The sequence below is a fragment of the Chrysemys picta genome, chromosome 13, assembly GCF_011386835.1.
Source record: "Chrysemys picta bellii isolate R12L10 chromosome 13, ASM1138683v2, whole genome shotgun sequence".
In the NCBI taxonomy this organism is placed as follows: Eukaryota; Metazoa; Chordata; order Testudines; family Emydidae; genus Chrysemys; species Chrysemys picta.
Window position 1 is genome coordinate 2,785,208 of NC_088803.1, and position 17,262 is coordinate 2,802,469.

A 17,262-nucleotide genomic window follows, 5' to 3' on the forward strand; every position below is an offset into this window, starting at 1 on the left:
TTCTCTCCCACCCCCAGGGGCCGCTCGCAGGTGGTTCTGACCCAGTCGGGGCCAGCGCTGAAGAAGCCCGGAGAGTCCCATACGCTGCAATGTGCCACCAGCGGGTTCACTCTTAGCAGTGACTGGATGGGCTGGTTCAGACAGGAGCCCAGGAAGTGGCTGGTTGCTTATTATGATGAGCTGAACTCTAAGTCCTACGCCTCCTCCGCCCTGGGCCGATTCACAGCCTCCAAGGACAGCACCAACTTCTATTTAGGAACGACCAGCCTGAGAGCGGAGGACACCGCCGAGTATTACTGCGCGAGAGACACCGTGTGGGGCAGTGATTCTGAGCTCTGACAAAAACCTCCCCTCGTCTCATTTCACCAGAGATTGAATTCATCCAGCCTGAAATTCCTCTGAGCCTCAGACACAGCCATGGAAAGATGTATTCTCACCCCTTTTCCCATTCCAAACACACACAGAAACACATATATATAAACACGCGTGTGCACTGACAAACATACCCAGACATAAACATACAGGCTCAGACAAGCCTAAGCATAGGCCTGAAGAAACAAGCACTCCTGTCCTGTGCTGAGAACATATGCACCGAAATTTCAAGCAACAGCCACAGACCTTTGCTGACTCAGGTTCAGGAATACATGGCCTAAGCCAGTGGTTCTCAACCTGCCACCCGTGGGCCCTTGCGGCCAATCAGCACACAGCTGGGGCCCATGTGCCATCCACAGGGCCGGGCCACACAGGTACTATATATATTGTGTGGGTGTGGCTCACGTAACACATAGCGAGCTACATATGTGGCCCACAATGGTGAATTGGTTGAGAACCACTGGCCTAAGGCAACGTCCCTTGCTCTGAAGTGTTGTCTTTCTATTGACCTGCATAGGATATACAAAAGGCCGAATAATGTTTAACTGGCTTTTCCCCACACTACCCACCTTTTCTCACATTAACCGAGGCGCCAAACCAAATGTCATGGACTCACAGATCGTGTCCCCTCTTGGCCCCGTGTGGTCCGTGGGGGGTGCCCCATTCAGTGCAACAGCCCTTCTCAGGGGTCCACTCTCTCTTGGGGTCAGGCCCCTCCACCTCCTGGAGCCGCACCTCTCTGAGCCTTAGCACGTCTGTCTCTGCCGTGGGCCCCCTCAGGGAGTCCCCTCGCTCTGGACCCCCCAGGCCTCCACCCCCCCCCCGAAGGGGTTGATGCCCCCCCTGTTCTCTAGCCCTGAGCGACTCTCAGCCAGCGTAACACAGGAAGATTTATTGAGAGTTGACCACAGCACAGGAAACTCTCAGGGCCTCAGGCCTGGCCTCCCTCAGCCCAGCACATCCCAGTCTCTCTGCATCCAGGTGACCTCTGCCTGCTCCCCCTATCCAGCCCAGAGCCCCCCTGCTTCACAGCTGGGCATCTGAGATCCCCGGCCGCAAGCCCCGCCTCTGTCCATTGTCTTCTCTCCAGGTAAACAGGGTCTTAAACCGGGGCCTCCTCTCCTCGCTTCTGTCCTCTGGCTGGAACCGGCTGGTTAGGTCACTGGGTCCTCACTCTGCAGCCCATTGTTCTCCCACTGGCCAGAACCGGCTGCAACTCCTGAGCTGGGTCTCTGGGTCGGGGTCTCAGGTCACCGGTCGCTGGGGTATCCATCCTCCAGTCACAAATTACCACTCCCCCTCCATCAAGGGGTGATTCACAGCCTCCAAGGACAGCTCCAACTTCTACCTGCAAATGACCAGCCTGAAAGCGGAGGACACCGCCGTGTATTACTGCGCGAGAGACACTGACACACAGTGAGGGGAAGCCAGTCTTCACTCACACAAAACCGTCCACACTTTAGAGACTGGGGAAGGGATTTCCTGCGAGTGGCGTTCTCACTCCACAGCAATGAGAACGGACCCAAAGTATCTCCTCTTATGCAAACCGCACAGAGCTGTACGAGGAGACAGAGGCTCTGCTGATCCCATCTCGCCCGGGGAGCGCAGGGAGCGGATGCCCAGGGTGTATTTCACGGAGCAGGAGGAAAGAACAGGTGCATCCACCCTTGAGCTGTGGATGCCCCCAGTGACCCACCAGATCAGACACACCGACTCCGTATCCCGCCTTCGCCCACTGAAGTCAATGGAGAAGCTGAGACCTTGGCGAAGAGCAGTGGGATCGCTGAACCCAGTGTGAGTACTATGCACTGGAAAGCGGGGAGGGGAGCGGGGGGGGGGGGGGTGTCAGTGATCTATCACTTGTTTTGTACCGAGGCTGATAATTCTCTGTGACTGAAATTCACCCTATTCCCAGGAGCCAGCACAAGGTCCTCTTCAGCTGCCGTGCCCTGCCACCTAAGGCCCTTTTGTAGAATGTATCCACAGAGATGGTTTTTATCCCATCTCCGCAGCTCTGACTCTTCTCCTTAAAATGATTTCCAGAAATGTAGGGGGGAAAAAACAACAAAACACAGAAATATTCCGGAGCGTCTTTGCAAAGTCTGTTTCCGCACTCAGTGACCAGGTTACCCCGAGAACACAAGGGATCGATAACGTAGCTCGCACCTAATTGATAACTCTTGATAGCAACATTAAAGAGCGGGTAGGAGGCAAAGATAGATAAATAGATAGATGGGGTGGATGGGGATAGATAGATAGATAGATAGATAGATAGATAGATAGGGTGGATGGGGATAGATAGATAGATAGATAAATAGATAGATGGGGTGGATGGGGATAGATAGATAGATAGATAGATAGATAGATAGATAGATTGTATTTGTAATATAAATTGCACATTGCACTTTCTGCTGCTATATTAATGCCAAGCAAACCAGTGGAAGGAAAATATACACAGAAGGCAAATCAGGAATCTATAGGCTGACCCTGCTGGGAGTTGCTTAAGGAATGAAGGAGGCAGGAGAACTAAATACTAGTCCCTCTGACTGCTCTGGTTTAAATGAGATTTTCTCAGTTATCCCCAGGGAACCGCTTCTACTGGCCAGGCAGAATTTAATTCTGTTTCCTTAGGGTCTGTGCAGCAGAATGAAGCAATACAGGATTTGGATTCCTCTCAACAAACCGGGGTAACAATCAGGGAATATATACACATACGGTGCACTCTACAGTAAAGGCGAGGGAATACCAGCATCGGCCAAACCCTGAACAAACACCCTAAGAAATAATCTAGAATATCCTATATCCTGCGAGCGATTTGCGATCCTTCCACGAGGGGGAAGCCTCTCCCAACCAGAATCATCACCTCACACAGCACACCTCAGCGCCATTCTTCTATCTACAGTGTGAAAGCCACATGCAAATCCCTGCCCGGGGGTTCCTGTTTAAACACAACCCCCTGACTCTGCGACCCTCCGCCTCCCCGACCTGCCCATTCCTGTCTGCCGGGACACACCCAGATCTGACTTATCATGAACTTGCTGCTATTTTTTTCATGCTAGACGCCTCTTTGTGTGAGTGTCTCTGATAGATTTCACTGCTGGGACCATTCTAGAGGTGGAGTCTTTAAAAGCAGCCTAAGGGAATGAAGCACAGAGATCCCAATGGATTTCAGTGGCAGCTGGGTGCCCAACTCCCTTAGGCTCACTCTTCAGGTGTTTTATTGCCATGCGTTCTCCTCTGCCAGGGGACAGAAGCCTGGCTGACAGATCCGTGTGTTTTCCCTTCCAGGTGTCCTCGCCCAAAGGCAGGTGCAACAGTCGGGTCCTGGAGCGGTGAAGTCCCGGGAGCCCCTCACCCTCACCTGCACCCTCTCCAGGAGCTCGCTGTCTACTGCCGGATCGAGCTGGAACTGGATCCGGCGTCCAGCGGGGGGAAGGCTGGAGTGGATGGGGAATATCTTGCATTCAGCTGGTGGCTCGCCCACGAACTACGCCGGAGATCTGCAGAGACGACTGACCATCAGCCAAGAGCTTCCAAGAGCCAGTTCTCCCTGCAGCTGTGCGCGCTGACAGCTGCGGACACCGCCGCCTAGTACTGTGCCCGGGGGATACACACGCACACACCGGGGTGCACAGTGACCCGGAGTGAAGCAGGGACTGATACAAAAAGGAGAAGCGGGTTTTCACAGTGCACGCAGAGAACGACTAATGCTCCCGATCTTTGGGGAGAACTGGGGTTTTCCTTCTCTATCCCATCGACCCTGTCGTCACTTCAGATTGGCATGATATAGCTGTCTGCACCGGCATAGCGCCCAGGCCTGAGAGGGGTTAGAATCAGGGCCCCCAGGATTTTATACGGTGGCAAATCTTGTTGATATGCAACCCTGACTGAAAATATATTGCAAATATAGCATGGGAACTTCACCTTAAGCATATCCCTTGTGCACAGGGCAAGCGTATTCCTTGCTTCTGTAATATAACGCAGCAAAACTCCACGGTAACTATACTATCTCCTTCAGACCAGAAACACCTGCCTTTGCACCCAATTGATAAAGTATGAGTGTTATTATGTAAAAGAAGGAAAACCAGACTCATGCAAGAATGACGGATCGCTACATAGATGGGATGTATGTGTAGGGAGAGAGAGAGAGAGAGAGACAGACAGACAGACAGAACAAACGTGTCTTCGAATGTGTTTGACAAAATACTTAGTTCATGGTTGGATTCTGTATTGACAGCAAGAAAACAAACAACGGGAAACTTCACAAGGAAAGTGCAGAAGAGGAACAGAGACCTCTGAATTGCTCAGAATTACAGCAGTGTAAAGATCAAGAAGGATTATTCTGTGGCTGGTGTTAGAACAAAACAACAATGAGAAGTGACAGTAACTCAAGTGGCGCCAAGGATCAGAAATGTAATTTATGCTCAAAAATACTTTCTTGCAAAGCATTGCCAAAGATAAACATTCACCACACAGATAGTATCCAGATTATGAGCCTGGGTCATTTCCACAAGGGGACCTGGCAGAGAACACATGGGATAGGATATCGAATGGAGAGGGAGAAGGGATATTCTCAGACAGTTATTGTCTTCTGAGGGCAGCAGACATAAACCCACTAACTAATGTCACCCAGAGCACGTTAATATCAGCTGAAAGACTCTCATTTAACTCAGTGCATTGTAATAAAACCCTTATTTGCTATAAATGTATCTCTGGCTGCACAGTAAATGCAGCGTGTTGCTAATATGATCAATCTCTACCGAACACGGGATAGTATTTAAGAGATGGGGTGAGAGAGTTAAAGGCCCAGAACTTACAGAATTTCGATGCCATTTGGTTCTTAAATTCCCTTGGGCTCTTTTGAAATCCCATCCAAAAGCGCGGGAGAAGGGGTATAATTTCTCTTCTCCAGATATCCCTTCATTCCAAAGGCGGCGCTGTCCTGCACTTACATTTGAATGAGAATTTCAAAGTCCTTTGAGAGCGTTAAATGACCAAATGCTATTTATTTAAACTGAATTTGGGTGTCCAAGTACCTTGGGTGGTTTCACATTTTGCTGAGCTGAACTCACTGTCTCAGGGGGTAGGGCGCGTTCCAAGGAGAGATCCCCATGTGTAGACAGAGCTCACACCCTGTCATCTCTTATATTAATTCTGGGAAACCCCCATGCAAATCCCTGCCCAGAGGGTTCCTCTTTAAATACAACCCCCTGATTGGAGGAGCCTCAGTCTCCCTCCAGTCAGAGAACTGCCCGGGCCTGGCTGCTGTGGATAATTTACACCTTCACTTAAGATGAACCTGCTACTGATTTTCCTGTTCATGCTGGAGGCCCCTTCAGGTACATGTCTGTTGGGGGTCGGGGGGTTCCTTGCTGCAGTGACTCCAGAAGAGATGTTCAAGGCAGTCTAAGGGAATAAGATGCCCGGATCCAAATGCAATTCAGTGGCAGTTGGGTGCCTCACTCCCTTAGTCGCCATCTCAGGGTGTTTAATTGTCTCATGTTCCCCACTCCCAGGGCATAGGAGCCTGGCTCATGGATTCATTTCTGTGTCTCCTTCCCAGGTGTCCTCTCCCAAGTGCAGCTGAAGGAAACGGGTCCAGGAGCGGTGAAACCTGGGGAGTCCCTGACACTCACTTGTACCATCTCTGGAGACTCGGTTTCTAGCACCAGAGCCACCTGGGACTGGTTTCGGCAGCCCGCGGGAAAGCGGCCAGAATGGATGGGGTGCACATGGTATAGGTCTGGCAGGTGGTACACTGAGTACGCCAGCTCTCTGCAGAGTCGAATGACCATCACACAAGACACTTCCAAGAACCAGTTCTCCCTGCAGCTCCGCTCGCTGACAGCTGCAGACACCGCCACCTATTACTGCTCGGGGAGAGACACACAGTGACACAGAGCAAAGCAGGGACCGATAGAAAAAGGGGAAGCAGATTTTCCACAGTGCAATGATGTTCTGGCTACCGTGACATTGGTAACACCGGGGGGATTCTAGACCTCATTCTCCATGGCCTTTACCCAGGTGTAGTCATTTTCAATTTGCAATGGAAGGGGAACGAATTAGTGACTCTAGCAATCAGTCAGTGACTCTGTTCCCATTGAGTTCTTTGAGGGATGTGGGCATCTGAATTAGGAAAAAATTCTCCTCTTAAAAGAATATTATAAGGAACTAAACTGTGTTCAAAGTACACATGCACACAAACTACCTGTATTCCTTCGAGGTGATTTAAATCTATGTCTGCCTTCTCCAAAAGAAAAAGTAAAAAAGCCACAGTAAACATATGTATTCAATATATCTAGGACCTCCTGTAAAATGTATCACCCTCTATGTGCCTCTGATTTTTCATTATATGTGTTATGCTACGAGATATAAAAAGTAATAGAATGAAAGCACAATAACTCACATTACCTCCAATAGAGTTACCCCTCACACAGGGTATGAACGACAGGAGAAACAGCCTGTCTTCTGAGTTTGTAGATGAACACAAATCTAATGAGAAAAGTAATATTTTTTTTTAAATATTGTCCCTAATTATATCATGTGACAAGGAGTTCCACTAGTAAATTGTGTGGGAAAGGATTCCCTTGTATCCTTTTTCAATTAGAAAAAAATAATAATTTCAAGGAAACATTCGCAGTAAAGGTACTTGCATTTATATATAATGTTGACGAACATGGACCAGATTTTCAAAGATATGGAGGTGCTGGAAGAGGAAGATAGACGCCCAGTGGTATTTTCAAAAGCTCCTGAGTTAGGCACCTAACTCCCGTGGAGGTGTCTGTTATACCGCCCCCCCCCCCAATCCATTGGGCCCAGAGTCCTTCAAATCTGAAATGTATTTTCTCCTTCTGTTGTAAAATGAGGACAAGTCCCTGAGAGCGCACCCTCCTTTAACCTGAAATCTTGCCAGCCACTTTCACCTCTCGCCCCCACCCCCAGTTGGGTCAAGCTGACCTGTATAGCCCTGCCTCAGTGGGTCCCTGTTTAAATACAAAGCTCTGATTCTAGACACATGTGACGTGCTTGGGATTCACCACCTGGCGCCTCCTACTGGTTGTCTCGGGAATTAGCTCTGTCCAGTGGAGCGCCCCTTCCTGGTGGTGTCCCATTCGTTGTCTAGCCCTCAGTTGGCGTGTCCGGACCTGCGTTGCTCCCAAGCTTGTGGCATCCTCTTCAAGCCACTGCCCTCCGGCAGTGCCCCTTAGTCCATCCTCGCCACCTTCGGGGGGGGGGGGGGGGCAAATCAGCTGCCTCTCTGTGACCTGGCCGATGTGGCCAACTGCACCCTCAAAGTCACTTCCCTCTTGGCGGGGGATTGGTGCAGCGCTAGATGACCGCTCCATCAGCCGTGTGCAAGGTAAGGGGGGGACCCAGGCCCGCCCACTACTCTGGGTCCAAACCCAGGGACCCTCTAGTGGCAGCCATCCTGCCCTCCTTCTCTCCCTCCATCTGTCCACGTCCCTGGGCCACTTCCCCTTCGGCCCCTAGCACCGGCTAGGCCCTTCCCTTCAGGGCCTGCAGCCTGACAGACTCCGGGCTGGAGCTACCTTCTGCTCCCCCCCCGGGCCTGCCCAGCACTGCACTATCCCAGGTGCTAGTCTCCCAGCCTGGAGACAGACCTTCCCCTGTCAAAGGCCTGGGACAGACTGACTGCTCCTGTCCTGAGCAGCTTTCTTATACGGCTGAGCCTGGCCCTGATTGGCTCCCTCCAGTCTGGGCCCTGATTGGCTCCCTATAAGGCCTTCCCTGATTGGCTCCCTGTCTGTGCAGGTCCATGGGCCTGCTGCAGGCCAAATTCAGGGAGTGGGGCAGCCGCTCCACTACAACACAACAATATTTATGCAAGAATATCTCCTTCACAAAGTCTTCCACAATATCTGCAAATAAATATGAATTCCTTACAGATTTTTAACTTCTATTGGCCTTTCTTTCAGCAGGGAATGAATTATTTCTCTTTATAACTCTGTCTCTCGTTCATGTATTTTCTTTTATTCCGTAAGAATTGCCCTACTGGGTCAGACCAAAGGACCATCTAGCCCAGTGTCCTGTCTTCTGATAGTGGCCAGTGCCAGGTGCCCCAGAGGGAATGAACAGAACAGGTAATCATCAAATGATCCATCCCCTGTTGCTCATTCCCAGCTTCTAGCAAACAGAGGCTAGGGACACCATTCCTGCCCATCCTGGCTAATAGCCATTGATAGACCTAGCCTCCACGAACTTATCTAGCTCTTTTTTGAACCCTGTTATGGTCTTGGCCTTCACAACATCCTCTGGCAAGGAGTTCCACAGGTTGACTATGCATTGTGTGAAGAAATACTTCCTTTTGTTTATTTTAAACCTGCTGATTATTAATTTCAATTGGTGGCCCGTAGTTCTTGTGTTATGAGAAGTAGTAAACAACATTTCCTTATCTACTTTCTCTATACTAGTTGTGATTTTAAAGACCTCAATCATATCTCCCCTTAGCCATCTCTTTTCCAAGCTGAAAAGTCCCAGTCTTATTAATCACTCCTCATACGGAAGCCGTTCCATACCTCTAATCATTTTTGTTGCCCTTTTCTAACCTTTTCCAATTCCAATATATCTTTTTTGAGATGGGGCGACCACATCTGCACACAGTATTCAAGATGTGGGTGCACCATGGATTTATATAGAGGCAACATGATATTTTCTGTCCTATTATCTATCCCTTTCTTAATGATTCCCAGCATTCTGTTCGCTTTTTTGACTGCAGCTGCACATTGAGTGGCTGTTTTCAGAGAACTGTCCACAATGACTCCAAGATCTCTTTCTGGAGTGGTAACAGCTAATTTAGACCCCATCATTTTATATGTATAGTTGGGATTATACTTTCCAATCTGCATTACTTTGCATTTATCAACATTGAATTTCATCTGCCATTTTGTTGTCCAGTCACCCAGTTTTGTGAGATCCTTTTGTAGCTCCTCACAGTCTGCCTGGAACTTAACTATCTTGAGTAGTTTTGTATTATCTGCAAATGTCACCAGATCACTGTTTACCCCTTTTTCTAGATCATTTATGAATATGTTGAATAGGACTGGGCCCAGTACAGACCCCTGGGGGACACCACTAGTTACCTCTCTCCATTCTGAAAACTGACCATTTATTCCTGCCCTTTGTTTCCTATCTTTTAACCATTTCTTATGCTCTTAAGAAGCCTGGCAGATTTAGGAACCACAATCTCACTGGATTTCACTGGCGGCTGGATGCCCAGCCACCTACCTGCCTCTGTTCTTCTCTGTTACTTGTCACCGGAACGTTTCAGCAACTCACAACCAGTCCTGGATTTCACCCTCTCAGTCCACACGTGAAGCAGGGAAGTCTCGTTAACCCCGCTTTACAGACGAGGAAATGAGGCCCAGAGTCACAAAAGTGGAAATTAACCAACTTGGCTAGGGGGTTTGGGCACCCACCACCCACTAACAAGAGTGGGAATTGTGCACGCAGAGCGCCTAGGTGGATTTACCCACCGGCAGCAGGGAGTGAGTGGGTGATTTAGGAACTGACCCTGCCACTCCTGTCCTGTCTCTAGGGCCCCAGGCAATTCAACAGACCAATGCACAGCTGTGCTGAGCTGAGCGTGTGGTCTCTCTGGGGTGTAAAGGGGACCCCTGTCCGAAGGGGACATCACCATATACTGAGTGCTCACCCTCTGCCGCCTCTAATAGCCACCCTGGGAAACCCTCATGCAAATTCCTTTCCCCCTAGGGCTCCTGTTAAATACCAACCCCTGGTTGTAGGAGCCTCAGTCTCTCCCCAGACACAGAACTTTCTGGTCCTGCCTTCCGGGGAGTTTCTCCATTAGCCGTCACCATGACACTGTCACTGCTCTGCTCCCTTTTCCTACTCGCCGCCCCATCAGGTGAGTGTTTCATGGGATCCTGAGAAACACCGAGGTGGGGAATGCGCCAGTTCCAGGTGAGAGTCAGCTCTGTTCTCCTTTCCCCAGGTGTCCTCTCCCAGGTGCAGCTGGTCCAGACCGGCCCGGGGGCAGTGAAGCCCTCAGAGACCCTCAGTATCACCTGTAAGGTTTCTGGTGTCTCTGTCAGCAGCAACTATTGGGGCTGGGTCCAACAGCCACCGGGGAAAGGGCTGGAGTGGATGGGGCGCATCCGGAGCACTGCAGGCGGAGGCACCACAGATTACAGCTCGGCTTTCAGTAGCCGGATCACCATCACCAGGGACACCTCGAAGGACGAAGTCTATCTCCAGCTCCGCTCATTGACAGCTGCAGACACCGGCACCTATTACTGCGCCAGAGACACAGTGACACAGAGCAGAGCAGGGCCTGGCACAAAAAGAGGAAGCGAGTTCCGTGCAGACACTCAGGGCCCTTTTACACAAACTTCCCTGCTCCTGGTAGAAGGGGAACGTTCACTCCCCTGGCCATTATTATCACTGGACAGGGGCTGTCACCTCAGAGAACCGAAATGGGTGATGGGAATGATCTACAGCCCTTTGGAACCAATGAAACTCTCGCCTCTGATTTCACACGGCTTCGGTTGTTGTGGCCTTAAGAAGGACCTACACGGTGAGAGCAAATCCTGGAACCAATGCTCACAGATCCATTGGATTCAATATAGCAGCTACCCCTGTTTATGCCAGCTGACAATCTGGACCTTTTATTCAAACAGTTAAACACTCTAGTAAACACATGGGAGCTATTCGTCCAATGGGATTTGGGTGCCTAACTCCCTTAGGTTCCTCTGAAAATCCGAGTCTTTCATACGAAGAGGCGCCATCTATACATTTAGAACTAGATCATCGTCCCCTTCACAGCCGTGTCTTTTATTCTGGAAAGAATTAAAACCTCTAGGCTCAGAGTGTAAAAGGTTCCAGAGCATTTAATAGTCTAGTTAATATTGGATCCCTGCCCCCCAAAGACTTTATTATCTAAGTAAAAAACAGGAGACAACAGATGGGAGATCACAGGGAACAAAGAGATAATATTAGTCAGCATGATGGGCACTGGTCTCAGCAAACCACCGATCTAACTGTTCTCTCTCTCTCCATCTCCCACCTCTACATAAAAAGAAGAACAGGAGGACTTGTGGCACCTTAGAGACTAACAAATTTCACAAACACACACAGACACGTGTCCTAGCGCAGCGTGCAGGGAAGGGTGAGCTGGAGTGTTTGTGCGGGTGGGGGCGGGGGGCGAATCGCCCTTTCACTGAATTTCCTTAGTAGGTGGTTGCTCCACTAATTGCTGATACCCACCGCAGCCCCTGCCCGGGAGCCGCCCTGACAGATCCAGTTAATTCAGTGGCTGTCTATGTTGAACCCTGAGGTGGTACAGGTCAGTCTGAGGGAGTCTCCGGGCTTTTTCACATCCCCGCCGGACTCCAGGAGCTGGACTTGTAACAGGACACCTGGGAATAAACGCGTGTTAAAATCGTGTCAGTGTGCACTGCCAACCACACACCATTCCGCTGACTCGCTTATCCACACAGGGGAGAAAATACCTTCCAAAGCGGCTGCAACGAAAGCTAAATGGAGCCACAGACTCATTTCCCTGGTGTGGGAGGGGAAAGGTCTCTGGTGGACTGGCTGGTAACTGCACAGACACAGGGGGCTGTGGATTCTCTCCGGGTGCAGCCCTGCAGAGAGAGATTTAAACAGGAAACGCTCACCGTTATTTGCGTATCCCCCTCCTTATACCAGACAAAGCTCCTTCCCAGGGGATGAGTTGGTGATTCCCTTGTCACTGGGCTAGACGGACCATTGATCGGACGCAGTCTGGCCGTTCTTCAGTTCTCATGATCTCACGTCTTGGTCTGAGGAGCCAAGAGTAGGAGCGAGACTCGTTACTGGAGAAAAAAGATGGGAAAAGATTTGAACTCCTTGAGGGTTTAACAGACTCTGGGCCTTGGCTGTTGCCTCGGCAACTTGCTAGATGGCGTATGCTCGGTCTACAGGCCCAGCCCTGACACCCCTGAAGCGGACACGACTCTCCTCTTCGCAGTCAGAGAAATGTCTGTAATTGCTGTCCGGGTTTGACAGCACGGAAAGGAGCCTGCCCCGCTCTGCCAGGCTTTCTGCGCTCTCACCTCCCCACACTTACAGTGACAGGCAAGAACCGGTATTGGAAAGGTGTTTGGTGGTGTCCGGTTCACAGAAAAAAAAAAGTCGAGAGTCCTCGTCTTCCTGCTCCTCCACCCCTCCAGACATCCCCTTCCGTGTTTCTGATATTGTTTTGAAAGCGCGGATTCCATATGTTCACTGCGTGTACAGCGTTCTGTTCCTGCATGGCATGTCTGGGGGGCATCAGCCCGAGAGCAGATCTATCGAAAGGGGAATGAGGGTCCCCAGGCGAGCAGCCACCAGACAAGGCCACCAGCCCTGCGCTCTCTGACCCTAATGAACCCTGACACCTCCCTTATGGGGCTGTAGCTTCTCTCTGCACGATCCCAATAAGCCCTAACAGACTTCCTCCCGGTACCCTTACTAGCCCACTGGCCTCAGCGCCAACCTTTGGGAGCTTCCTGTAATTAAGAGCAGCTGGTCCCCGGTTACTATGTTAAATAACTGGATCTTTACCTCCCCCTGGGACAGCAGCAGAAATTCTGGACTGTGATTGCAGATGTGAGGTGGGTTCCTTTAGCCACGAGGCCCCTTTGAAACTCCCAGACCTGCGCTAGGAGCTGAGTGGTCTCTGCCAGGCCCCCTGACAGGCAGGGGCAAAGGGGGCAATTGCCCAGGGGCCTCTCAGCCCAGCGGGGGCACTCAGGTCAGGGGGGACAGTCACGTGACTAAAGGTCCTAAGATCGGGGTCATTGGAACCGCTCAGAGAGAGACTGAGGCACAGGGAGAAGCAGACGTGGATTGGAGAGAGATGGGGGCAGGAAAGACACAGAACGCGACTCCCACTAAATAAGATAGAGCCTAATCCTTCTGTATCGGGGGGTAGCCGTGTTAGTCTGTATCCACAAAAACAACCAGGAGTCTGGTGGCACCTTAAAGACTAACAGATTTATTGGGGCATAAGCTTTTGTGGGCAAAAATCCCATCTCTTCAGATACAGATACACCGACAGGGAGAGGGGGGTACCCCGGAGATAGATTCTGGCCCTTCTCTCAGCCACACTCAAAGAAACTGAGTTCACTCCAGGAAATAATTGGAGTCTCTTATAAGAAGGGAGATATGCAAATAGGGGTGAGAGTTTCCTGTTTAAAGCTGTCTCTCTCATTTCCACGGCTGCACCTGGACAGACAATCTGCAGCCTCTGTCTCTGGGCAGTCACCAGACAACCCCCTGAAAACTCTCCTCTCCAAACACAGGGACAATGAGACTTTGGTTGTATCTCGTTCTCATTGCAGCAGCATTTGAAGGTATTTTCTCCCTTGCCGTGTGTTGGATAGTCAGGGGATCGTTATTCTGTTTCCCTACATACTCATGTTCCCCGTCATTCATCTTTATCCCCAGGTGTCCGGTCCCAGGTGCAGCTGGTGGAGTCTGGAGGGGATGTGAAAAAGCCCGGAGACTCTCTCCGCCTCTCCTGCAAAGCCTCCGGCTTCACCTTCAGCAGCTACTACATGGGCTGGGTCCGTCAGGCTCCCGGGAAGGGACTGGAGTGGCTCACCTGGATTCACGGCTCTAGCATATACTACAGTGACTCCATAAAAGGGCGATTCACCGTCTCTAGAGATGACCCCAACAGTCTGCTGTACCTGCAAATGACCGGCCTGAAGCCCGAGGACACTGCCCGGTATTACTGTGCGAGAGACACAGTGAGGGGAATCCCGATACTGCTAATACAAAAACTCAAGCTGCAGAAGCTTCTTTCTGCCATGCGCCGCGTGGGGGCAGCACTTCCACAAACCATCCAGCCCTGGGCCCAGGAACGGGATCTAGAACCAGAGCGAAAAAACCTCTCTCATCAGGTTTGAGATCTCTGTATTCATATATGATCATGTGTCCATAAAAACTGCAACAACGTGACTATCACATGCTTACACTGGCGCTCATCAGACACTGAAGTAAAAATGCAGACTGCACAAGAGAAATATTTGGGGGACCAATTGTTCAGTGTGATAATCAGAACTTGGGCTTCCAAAGCTGCCTAAAAGTGATGACTGTGCAAATGCTTTTGTTGTTTCTTGGGGGGTGGGTAGAATTGCTCTCAAATCCCTGTGAAAAACAATAAGATGCCAGTGTCGATCTAACACACACTTCAAAGGGTACATCAGGCTCCAAACACCTCTAGACTGAACAGAAAAACAGATTTCCCCCCCAATTCTTCCCTTTTCACTTCTCTCTAAGGGCCTGACCCACAGTCCGCTAACGCCAGAGGTGGGTCTTTCCATTCACTTCACCAGACAGTAGCTCAGCCCTTACACCTGGAGAGATGGGAGGGGATTCAAGGGAGCTCTTGGTGAACCTGTATGGTCAGATGGCCCCGCACTCGCTGGGAGCTGCCCAGACGCAGAATTCGCACCAGTCCGATCACTGGCCAAATAACTCCAAGCATTCAGGGAAAGGGTTTGTGTCTCCTATAAGTGGGGGATATTCAAATAGGGGTGAGAGTTTCATATTTAAATCTGTCCCTATCTGCCCAGGCTGCAACCAGAGACAATCTGCAGCCCTCTGGTGTCTATGCAGTTACCAGCCAAACCCACCTGATAGGTTTCCCCTCCAAAACCAGGGAAAATGAGACTTTGTCTCCATTTCGTTCTCATTGTAGCAGCTCTGGAAGGTATGTTCTCCCCTGAGTGCCCTGAAGAATATTGAGTTGCTGAATATAACATCAATATGCTTTAAAGTGCCTTTATTTACAGGTGGCCAGCCCCAGGTCCAGCTGGTGGGGTCTGGAGGGGGAGTGGAAAAGTCATCTTTGGAGTCTACTGGATAAGCTGGGTCTGTCAGGTTCCTGGCAAGGGCCTGGAGTGGATCTAAATAAATATGTGGAGCTATACCTATCTCCCAGAACTGGAAGGACCCTGAAAAGTAATTTAGTCCAGCCCCCTGCCTTCACTAGCAAGACCAAGTACTGATTTTTGCCCCTGATCCCTCGTGACCCCCTCAAGGATTGAACTCACAATGGGTTTAGCAAGCCCATGCTCAAACCACTGAGCTATCCCTCCCCCCAGCCTTGTATAAGCTACTGGGCTGGCAGTACTGTACATTACGCCAGCTCGATCCAAGGCCGATTCACCATCTCCAGGGACAATCCCAACAACCTGCTGTATCTGCAAATGAGCGACCTGGAACTCCAGGACACGGCCCTGTATTACTGTGTGTGACGAAGTGGGACTGTTCTGAATGTTTTCCTCAGTTTCCCCTATGCAGTTCTTAAGTATGCTCAGCCTGCTACCGGCCTGGGGTTCCCTTCACCCAGGCCGGGTTCCCTTGCAGCCTGGGGTTCCCTTCACCCAGGCCGGGTTCCCTACAGGCCTGGGGTTCCCTTCACCCAGGCCGGGTTCCCTTCCAGCCTGGGGTTCCCTTCACCCAGGCCGAGTTCCCTTCCGGCCTGGGGTTCTCTTCACCCAGGCCAGCAGCGGGCTGAGCGGGGCCGGCGGCCGGGACCTCGGCGTGCCATTAAAAATCGGCTCGCGTGCCATCTTTGGCACACGTGCCGTAGGTTGCCAACCCCTGTCCTACAAAGTCCTTCACTCGTGGTGTGAGGAGAGTCTGAGATATTTAAGTGCCTATAGAGGCAGATAGGAGCCTGGAAACGGAGTTTTAAAGGTATTTAGGTGCCTAAAGAGGCAGATAGGGGCCTTTGTAAACTCCATTAGAAACCTACGTGAGTTAGCTGCCTAATTGCCGTTGCCATTAAAAAAAAGTAAGAAAAATTAAATATTCTGAGGTAGAGAATCATCTTTGCAGCATGTTGATCTAGACTTCTTCATTTGGTCAGAGGGGACGAGGCATTGGACAGCTTTTTCTCACACACCACTGCCTACCTTTAGACCACCTTTACCACAACTTTGGCTAATAAGTTTTTCTGTCCCATCTTGACTGCATGCTTTCTTTGCACAAAGCAGCTTTCCTCTGTGCCAGCGATTCAATTGCGCTGTTTAAAACCACAAAGTCTTCTTATGCCAAGTAACTCCCTCCCCCTTAGATATGCTGTACGCTAGGTCTGGAAGTATGAGAACTGGGATTCTAGACTCTTTCCAAAGAGAGAAGGAGGAGGATCCGTGCCCCAGGGAACACACAATGTAGAACTAGACAGACAAGTTAACAAACAGAGGGTGGGTAGAGGGAAGATTTGCAACCAGCATGGAGTTGTATTAACAAATGTTATAGAAATACGGTAACAGCATTATAGTGAGATTGGGTTCAATTTCACCACTTCATACTTCCTCTTGAAACATTAACCTGGTAGGTTCAGGGTAATGTTGCTGGGACTGCAATTAAGGATTTGTGTTACACTGTTGGAGGAAGACAGAAGATCCCAGTGAGGTAGCAGTGTGAGATATCAGACTTGACTACCCTTATCCGGATTGAAACAATTGTTTTCTTTGTGGAATCTTATGCATTAGGTGAATTGTCTTTATATAATGGAGATCTGCCTACCAGACTACAAGTGCATTAGCAGTGCAAACCATGCTATGCTGCCAGAAACCAAAGGGATTCTTCTGATAGAAGAAGAAGAAGATGGAAAGTTGACCAGCGAAGCATTTCAGAGCGAGGTTTGCTGCACTTCCAAGGAAGCGTTCACCCACATGGGCAGCTCCAAGTAACAGCTCATTTCTCTGGACTACAATTCTGAGAAGTGTTGAATCCCCTCGGAGCTACAGGGACAGTTTATGTAAAGAGGTTTAGCACGGTGACTGGGATATACACACACACACACAGTGATACAGACACCATAGAGCCCTGCACAAAAACCTTGAACATAACAAGCACATTTTTTCTCAC